The sequence below is a fragment of the Pelmatolapia mariae genome, linkage group LG23, assembly GCF_036321145.2.
Source record: "Pelmatolapia mariae isolate MD_Pm_ZW linkage group LG23, Pm_UMD_F_2, whole genome shotgun sequence".
Lineage (NCBI taxonomy): Eukaryota > Metazoa > Chordata > Actinopteri > Cichliformes > Cichlidae > Pelmatolapia > Pelmatolapia mariae.
Window position 1 is genome coordinate 43,005,097 of NC_086246.1, and position 10,290 is coordinate 43,015,386.

A 10,290-nucleotide genomic window follows, 5' to 3' on the forward strand; every position below is an offset into this window, starting at 1 on the left:
TTGAAAATTTTAGATGAAAGACAAAAACAGAACCAAAAAATGATCATGAGGTGCAGTGTAAAACTCTGTAGCTCTGTTTTTTCAGGTTAGACAAGACAGGGACAAGATATTACTGCAATATATGGTTGTGAAGCCGCTTCTGTGTTATTTTTGCTGTCTTAGATGGCAGAGAACCAAAGAACCAAAGTTGCTCAAGACAAGTGTTAATAAACAAAATACACTTAAAAAAAGAGTTGCTTTTTATAGATTAATTAGTTCTCTAAATAATTAAGTTTGTGCTTGAAAATACAGACATAAACTACATTATTTTAGTGTTTGAACTTACCCAAAAATGTTTCTATTAACACAGCTAAAGGCATTGTATTTGTGAGTGGTTACCCTCTTGGCTCTCCAGCTGATCGCTATAAAATAAACACACTATTGTGAGAAATGGCCCTAGTGAAGAAATGCATACTATTGCAAAAGAGCATAAGGCCATTGTGACAGAAATCAAGACTATTGCAAGACAAGGAAAAATTATTGCCAGCACAGGCATAACTATTTCAGTTTTTCTGGTGCAGTGAGATGAGGGAATAACTTGCTATATTTGCCAGTTATTGCCAGAGAAAGATTGAGTTTGCACTCCTCAGCATGGAAATTGTTTGTTTTTTTTTTCTCTCTGAGGCTCACAGCTGATCGGAGCCAGTATAATTTCCTCTCCAATTTTCACATAGTGCCCTACTACCCTACAGTGTGACAGCCTGAGCGCCTGCTGTACAAGCACTCATACATGCTCACATGTGAACAAGCCAAATCATGCCCTACATTTCTTCTGCACTCTCAGTGTTGACCATTAGCCAAATTTCTATTTAATTATTATTAACTTAGACAGCTGTCAACTGTAATACACACAAGCACATCTTTTCACACACTCCTCAGCTGACCTGAAGCTCATACTGTAGGAAAAGGCAGGCTTATAGTATTGTTAGGTTGCATGGGGTTTTACCTTACACTATAATTTGCTTTAAGAAGACTTTTGTTGTGAATTTGTGTATTGAATTTAATTATTTTGACAGAATATTTAATCACAGTGTATGATTGTACCAGCCAAAAGGCAGATCTGGAATAGGAATAGGTTCTTGTACAGTACTTTTCTAGTCTACCAGACATACAAGCACTCTTTTGTATATTATCCACGTAAGTGCTTTCTATCTAACATTCACACACATTCATTGGAGAACATCCTGGGGTTAGTAACTTGCCCAAGGATATTTGGCATGACTGGGACAGCCAGGGGTCAAACCACCATCTTCCGATTAGTAGATGACCTACTATTGCTCCTGAGCTACAGCCAACCCCTTTTGGCTCTAAATACTTGAAACTACAAATATATGCAATGCAGTTGAAATTCTACATTTTCTTCTGTTTCTTTGGCTTCAAAAGCTCTAATGTTGTTGATAACAACAAATCCCTGCATCAGCTACTGTAAAAGCATCGGTGGTAATTAACTTGCAATTAAAATAAGTGCAAAATAGCAAAAATGACAAGCTGAAGTATTTCTTACTGTACTGGGCTCTGTTAAAATATCCTCACATGCTGTTCTGTGCTGTTCAGCACTTTTCCTACTTGAAGTGGTGAGCATTTCCTTGAGTGTTTATGCCCTAGATGTTTGAATTCAGGTTTATACATATAGCTCAAAGCAACATTTTGGGTCAAATAAGGGAAGTGGGACATGGGACAGATGGGAAGTTATAGGCTAAATGTAGAAGATCTGAAGAATGGGAATCACATGTGCATGACAGACACACAAGAGATTTAGACTCATTCTACAGATTTGGTCCCAGCTGACAGGACTATTCCTTTGGCCCAGTGTGTGCTCCTCACACGTTAGTGGCTCTGCTGACGTTTTTGTCCTACATTCTGGTCAGATGATCAGAATTCAGATGCACATACACACGCATGTGTACAAGTTCTATGTTTTTGTTACGCTGATTTATTACTGGGCTCTAGATTATTTTTAGAGTAGGCCCAGGGGGATTTATTGTTAGTGTGTGTGTGGGCAGGACAGAGAAGCAGATGGAGACCTCCATAGCTTTGCTAGCCATCCTTATTGTTCACTGACTAAGTCAGTGGGAGTGTTACATGTATGTGTTATTCATTTAGAAACTAGCTAGCCTATTTGTCCTTTGCTTACTCATGCACACAGGCAAAGTGTGGCAAGAGGTTTTCTAAGTATCAGCTACTGGTTATTAGCTGTGACTGTGACATCATGCCTCGGATTTAACCCCACTACTAATAGATTCCACAAGGCTAATGTTCACCAGTACATTTATTCAGACCGAGTGATATATTGTACTTTTCGGGCACACTTTGTCTTTTCTAGTGGTTCAGACTGAGTAACTGATTGGCCATTTGGTCTACACTTGCCCTCTAACTGTAAATTTTAGCTTTGGATGATAAACGTAACTTTTTCCAGCTGGCAGTACCTCAGATATTCTTCATTTCCTTCATGCACACATATGCCCGACCTTGCACAACACAGTGACGAATTGCAATATCCTCTTTTTCTTAAATGTGGCATCAGTTCACACAAGGCATAGATCTAATACCCCTTGGATAATTCGATCAAACCTGGATAATAACGGAATTAAGAAATTCTGATGTGATAAGGAAATTAAAATAAAAATTGGTTGGATTAAAAGCATCATTATGCTTCAAGACTCGTTTCAGCGTTAACAGAGGGTATGGCTCACACTTTATTAAAAAGGAGCTAATAGCTGAAAAAAAAAGAGGTTTGCTGCTATGTTGTGCGACCAAATCAGGCTATTGCTAATTCGGAACAAAACTCCTGAAAACTAAGCACGTTATTACCTTTGCTCTTAATTTATTAGTTGAATTATTTAAAGAATAACATTTCAAAATTTCAAAAGTTTTGCCTGTGTTAGGGGGAAACAGTTTCTTCATGCAACTTCATTTTCATCATTTTTGAAACATCAGATTTGGATTTAGAGGTTAGAGCATAGTCTAAATTCCCATGTATTTCTTGATTTTCCTCGGCTACTTTTGTGCCTGATGCCACACTTATCCTGGCCTCAGGGTCTGTCTTGGGGCCTGTACATTCTTTCACCTACATCTGTTTTTACTTTCCTTTCACCAAAGTTTTTTTTATTATCTCTTAGTGTGACATGTTTTTGTCTTTCTCTTTCAGTATCATTCAAGAAACTCATTTCTTTCCCAGAGCCAGTGCCTGTGCCGGATAAATTTTAAAATTACTTCTACATTGTTTGCCTGTCAAGTTTCAAGTTTCAAGTTTTATTGTCATGTACAGATAACAGTGTAGCCACATTTATCCATAATGAAATTATTTGCCTCGTGCTCCTCAGCTTTACATGAGCATATAGAGAGTGTGCAGTTATATATATATATATTGAGAAGAAAATAACAGAAAATAGCAGTGGTAGTAATAAAATAATAATAATAATAACAACAATAAAAAAGAGAGGAAAAAGTATTAAATATTAGAGAATTTAGTTGGTATTTACATTTAAGACAAGTTGGTATTTACAAGTTTGTGCAAGAGTATCTGCAGGTTGTACAAAGTTGTGCAGTGAGCATTTAAGTAGCATTTGTTGAAGTGACAGTGTGCAGAGTCCTGTAATTGTAGTGAGTGTGTAGTGGTGTGTATGGAATGTCAGCAGTTCAAAAGTCTGATGGCTTGTGGGTAAAAACTGTCCCTGTGTCTGGTAGTGCGGGTCTGGATGCTCCTGAACCGCCTGCCGGATGGCAGGAGTGTGAAAAGTCTGTGGCTGGGGTGGCTGGGAACAAATGGTGATGCGCTGTGCTGATCTCACCACCCTCTGCAGAGCTTTGCGGTCCAGAGCATTACAGCTGCCGTACCAAGTGGTGATGCAGCCAGTCAGAATACTTTCAATGGTGCATCGATAGAAGTTTGTAAGTATTCTGGGGTTCATGCCGAATCTTCTCAGGCGCAGCAGGAAGAAGAGCCGCTGTCTTGCTGCTTTTGTGATCACACCAACATGGTGTGACCAGCTCAGATCCTCGCTGATGTTGATGCCCAGGAATCTGAAGCAGCTGACTCTCTCCACCTCTGCTCCTTCGATGTGGAAGGGGGTGTGGGCTCCTCTCTGCAGTCTCCTGTAATCCACGATGAGCTCCTTGGTTTTGCTGACGTTAAGCAGCAGGTTGTTGTCGCGGCACCATGATGTCAGGGCTCTCACCTCTGCCCTGTATGCTGTCTCATCTCCATCAGAAATGCAGCTGATGATGGTGGTGTCGTCTGCAAATTTGATGATGGTGTTGGAGCTGTGTGCTGCTGTACAGTCGTGGGTGAACAGGGTGTACAGCATGGGGCTGAGCACACATCCCTGGGGGGCACCTGTGCTGAGTGTGAGTGTGGATGAGGTGTTGCTGCTGATCCGAACCACCTGAGGTCTGTCTGTCAGGAAGTCCAGGATCCAGCTGCACAGGGAGGAGTTGATGTTCAGGTCACAGAGTTTCATGATGAGTCTGGATGGTATGATAGTGTTGAAGGCAGAGCTATGGCCGATGAACAGCATCCGCACATATGTGTTTTTCTGGTCCAGGTGAGAAAGGGCAGTGTGAAGTGCAACTGCTATTGCATCATCTGTAGATCTGTTGGGCCTGTAGGCAAACTGGAGCGGATCAAGTGAAGCAGGGAGTAAGGATGTGATATGAGCTTTGACTATGCGCTCAAAGCACTGTCCCTGCATTCAACACTACTTCATGTTTATTCTTAAACATACAGCTCAATTCAGTATCAATCGCAAAGCATCTTTTAATTTTAGCTCCTATAGAGTTTTGTCATGTTCATTCATCCATTTAAAAACACCCTTGCAACACCACAATGGTGGTGGAGCTGCAAAGGTACTCTCTAATACAGGGGTGGGCAACTCCAGGCCTCGAGGGCCGGTGTCCTGCAGGTTTTAGATATCACCCTGGGCCAACACACCTGAATCAAATGATTAGTTCATTACCAGGCCTCTGGAGAACTTCAAGACATGTTGAGGGGGTAATTTAGCCATTTGAATCAGCTGTGTTGGATCAAGGACACATCTAAAAGCTGCAGGACACCGGCCCTCGAGGCCTGGAGTTGCCCACCCCTGCTCTAATATCAGGAGCAACTTAAAGTTCAGTGTCTTTCTTAAGGACACATTGACACGTGGAGGAGTCAGGGATCAAACCTCTAACCCTGTGATTAGTAGAAAACCCCCTCTACCTCTTTAGCCCGTCTTAGACTAGGATTATACTCACTTGCAGACCTGCACATGGAGAGCTGTGGACACCCCAGACAGATAATTATTTTCACTGTATTATTTTTTAGTGTGCTTGGAACACGCATGTCACAGTAAGTTGGAGAGAATATAGATATCTGTACGGAGCCTCGTATAGACCCTCTGATGACAAAATTTCTGTCACTCTGACCTAAGCTGACCCTTGCATTGCTTCAGTGTCCATCTTTAAAAAGCAAAATATATCCTTTGATTATGATCTACCGATATATCCACCTATATCCTTGCTTGTATTTAGGCTTTTTGGTGAGCTGTGTTAGAGATGTGCAATCATGAATGGTGATAAATTTCCTCAACCTGGATAAAAATAGAACAGAAATTATTTTATTTGGGCAACTCAACACTTTCGATGAGTATGACAGCACCATTGGTCTTTTAGCTTCTTACTGTCACCCAGTTCAAAGAACCTTGATGTGATTTTTGACTTTGCTTTTAAGATAAACAGATTAGCTCTGTTGTTACCTCTGTGTATTCAAATGAGGCTCCACAGTAAGGTGAAGGCCTACCTCCCTCCACATGACATTGAGAGAGTAATCACACCTTCATTACCTCTCAATTTGACTATTAATAATTCTTTGCCTTTATCAGTTGCTCCTAGCTTCTTCTGCAGGCTGTACAAAATGCAGCAGCTCGCCTTTTGACAGAAAAGAATGGTCTAATCACATTACACCTGTACTGGCCTCTGTACTGGCTTCCAGTCCATTTCAGGGTCTGTTTTAAATTTGTATTACTTGTTTCTAAGAGTATCAGTGGTTGTTTTTACAGCCCTACGTTCTTACTAGAGCCCTGAGGTCTATGAAACTATTGCTCTTGGACATTTGTCGATCCAGGCTCAAAAACAGAAGTAACACAGCGTTTTTGGTGGTGATCCCTAATCTTTTAAACAACCTAATCTTTGACAAAACAGTTGCACAGTCACTCAATCATTTTGAAACACTGCTCGACACTTTGCTGAGCAGGATACCCGGATGTTTTTATTGTTTTAGTGTGTTTTTTAGTGCATATTTATTGTTGACTGGTTATTGTTAATTATGTATATTTTATATGGCATGAAATTTTAAATATTAAATGTGCTATAAAAATTTGACTTGACTTTAACTTACATACTTCTAGATGCAGGCACTATAATACTGGCTATAACTCATAGTGACCGTACAATTTTTATATCTTTGTTTTAGGACTTTCACTCATTGCCAGAAACACTTGTGCGCTTGCTTGCTGTATATTAGCTGATCGAGTCATTGCATACTAGTTATATTTTACGAAACATACATGTTTCTCACATACAATTTATTTAGTCTTAGAGTTATACTCCAATGATTGTAAACTGCACTGACCCTGCCTTTGTTCTCACATACTAATATACAAAAACTGAATAAGGTGAGATTAGAAAGGGTTAGAAGAACATAGCGTTTTACTATTTAAATGAGTCTGATTTGATTTGTGCCTTTTACATGAACCTGTGCAGAATTGGAGCATAAAACCCAGAGTTAGTCAGCTAATTACTCATTTTATACCACCAGTTATCTAGCAGAGAACATTGAACCAATCCTTCATGTCAGTTAATCCAAAACAATGTAATTTACCATAATGAACATATGTAGAAAATTAAAAACAAGGACAACTCTTTCTACCTAAATATCAAATTTCTAAAAAGTGTGTGAGCTTAACACTATGTATAAATTCTGCTATGTGACCTTGATACAAAGAATCTACATGTTAATCAGCTCTAATATGCAAAAGTCCTGCATGTTTATCAAAAAATTCGAATAGAAGACGTGAGCTTGACAACCCCAATAAACACTGCATTATTTGGCCATAATTGTGTTTTAAATGATAATTACTACAAAAGAAAAAAACCCCAACAATTTTCTTTTTCACTGCAAAGCAGTCATCCCTTGCTATACAGGTTGTGTTAATTGCAAAATTGTACTTTGTGTCCACAACACCACTCTCTGAAGAATCAGGGTTTCTCAGTCAGGTTGTGAATTCTACGGTAGTGCTCATCCGGTCAAGCTTGAGCACTAATGTTGAATAAAATAATACTAAAAAATATGTGAAAGGAGGCTTTTATGCTATAATTTACTCTTACCAACACTGTTTCCTCTGGAGTCATTTGAGTGTGTTTATGGTATTATGTGTGGTGAGATGTTTCTGTGTTAAAACTAATGGCTTTGAGCAAGAACAAATGTGGGCCTAGAGTCCTAGTCCCTGCTGCTAACACAAGAGCTGTCTACAAATATTGAATATATTTAGCTTTTTACTTGCAACAGTTGCCCCTTAAGGCTCTCTCTTTTTCTCTGTGTTGTTCAAGTGAATGATAATAATTACTCCAGCTATGTGTGAGCACACTGTCTGCATAAGCAGCGCATCATCTGTACTTTCCTATAGACTTTTTGGAAAAACGGGACGTGAACAGTGCCTTTAGTGTGATGATTCTTAAAGGTCAGGCTGATTATTTTAAAATTACAGACTATTGCTGTGCCAAGGTGGCGAGATGAGCAAGTTAGATAGAGAGGGGAAATTTTTTTTTAATACACTACTCGTTCACTCTCAGCAGTGGGTAAGATTTTCGCTGTAATAAAACTAATGGTGCTGGCAGACTGAAAGATGTAGAACACTGAAGCAGAATGAAAAGATTTTATTTACAGAATTCTAAAATAAGAAACAATGTTTCTTTGAAGGCAGAGAACTAGTTGGTCTCTGTCTGATAACATAGTGGCCATTTAGGTGGGCAAGTAATTGGTGGGGATCCAAAGACTTGATGCGTAGAAAGCTGGCTGGTAAATATGGAAAACCAAGAGCAGACAGAAAACCCAAATATAATTACGATAAATCAGTCCAGATATTCGGTAAACTGGTGACTAGGAGAGGAAAAAAATGTATGAATATGAGTATATATCAGAGACCATGTAAAATAAAAATACAGTAATGAATAATATTTCAACATTGCTGAGTTAATTCATGTGGCCAAATATAGAAAAAGAAGAAGAAGAGGCAATGAAAGCACAAGATAAAATTCAAACAATCAAACAAAATCATACAAATTTAATTTCAAATATAGGTTAACTGAATAATGTATTTTTTTAAATCAAAAGAAGGAGAGAAAAAAAATATGTATCCACATAAATGTAAAAACACAATGATTAACAAACTATGTTGGAGCTAACCCATGTTGGGTATAATGTGTTAGAAAGTAACACGTTAAATTTTTTCAGAACTGGAGTAATGTTACTGCAATTCAGTAATCACATTACAGTTACAATTATGTTGTTACTTGCATTATAAAGTTATAAAGTTATCTGCATTCAGGACCGATAGAAAGACAGAAAACATCAAACGTCTATATTTCTACGTACTTGTGTTACAGTCAGCCGATATTGGTTCATGTGCAGGGAGTCAGAAAATGGTGCATGGGTCTACAACTTTTGATGAATGGAAATATGGACACTACTTTTATTTTTATTGCATGAAAAGACAAGATCATAAAGGTAAAGTGGAAACTGCATCCAGGACAGAAACAGCTGCATTTTACTTCTAACTCAACATCAGCACTTTGGAAACATCTGCACAGACAGCATGCTAACACAAAGCCAAGAGCCCACATTGATGTTAAAGCTGAGTGTATGCCAACCTGAGTGCAGCGGCATTTTTTTGAGTAACAATACCTTCACTGGTGTAGATGATTTCACAGCTGTATTTAAATGAATTATAACTACTCCATAACTTCACCTCAGTGGCCATCTTTGCTACCACAGTAGTACTGCACCCAAACGCACTTTTCTTGCCGCTCAGTCCACATTCTTTCATGATGCTTTCAGGTATCTGAATAATTTATCACCCAATGTTCTTCCAAACACTTCATTGCAGTAGGCAAAATCCTCCAGTGTTTTCCTTTCTTATAAGTGGCAAGCTGATGAGTTGAGGTACATTTGCTACTTCTGTTGATTTGTTCTAATAGAAAATAAGTTTGCTCGCAAGAACACTATCTGAGACTAATATCATCTGAAAGTTACTCATGTCCCTCCATACTATGACATTGGATCAAGGAAGAGCTTTTCAATTTGTTAAATGCCCCTGGCCTTAAAAGAGCAACAACAATCTTTAGCATGATTTCTTGCATTTTTGCTGTGAACTGAATTAAAAAATGAGAAACTATGCTAGCAACTTAACCCTTTGATATTTACAACCAAGTCAAGTTACTTGAAAATAGTAATTAGTTACTAATTACTGATTACTTCTTCAAGAAAGTAATCCTGTTATTATACTGATTACCTATTTTCAAAAGTAATTAGTTACTTTATTACTTAGTTACCTTTTTAAAAACATAATCCATCATATAATATTGAACCAAATGAAAAAGCCTCTTTTTTTGTTTTATTAGTTTTATTCTTTTAACTATATGCACATTGCATCAAGCAAAAATTTAATTAAATGCAACAGTCTCTGAGTGGAGACTCAGAGACTGCAAACCTATTTTCTGCATATTCCAGCATATAAAATAAAATAAAATATTTTTTTGTGTTTACACTCACTCTTTCAAATAGATGCAAGTAAAACACAGCAAAAATGTGCGCAGCGGTCATGTCACTGGGGGGATCTGGGGGTTTCTCTGTGAATTTCAAATTCCTGTGGCAGTGTGATAGGTGCTTACTCAGATTTGAAGTTTAATTTTTCCCTGTAGAAAGAAATTTTCTTACCACGCAGAATGTACAGGAGATGCTAATGTTCTTGTCACTTTTTACAGAATCAAACTTAAAGTAATGTCAGTACTTCCAAGCTTTAAACCCTGCATGGTTGTACTCTCTCCTGCACTCCATATTATCCATTGTTAATCTACACACGTCTGTTGCTGCCATTCACGTCGCATATTCGTACATCATTGTCATGAGACACTCTCACAAACAAATTCACGGTTTAGTAACGCAGCATGTTTATGGGAACGTAACAGTAATCGAATTACTTTTTTGCAATAGTAATC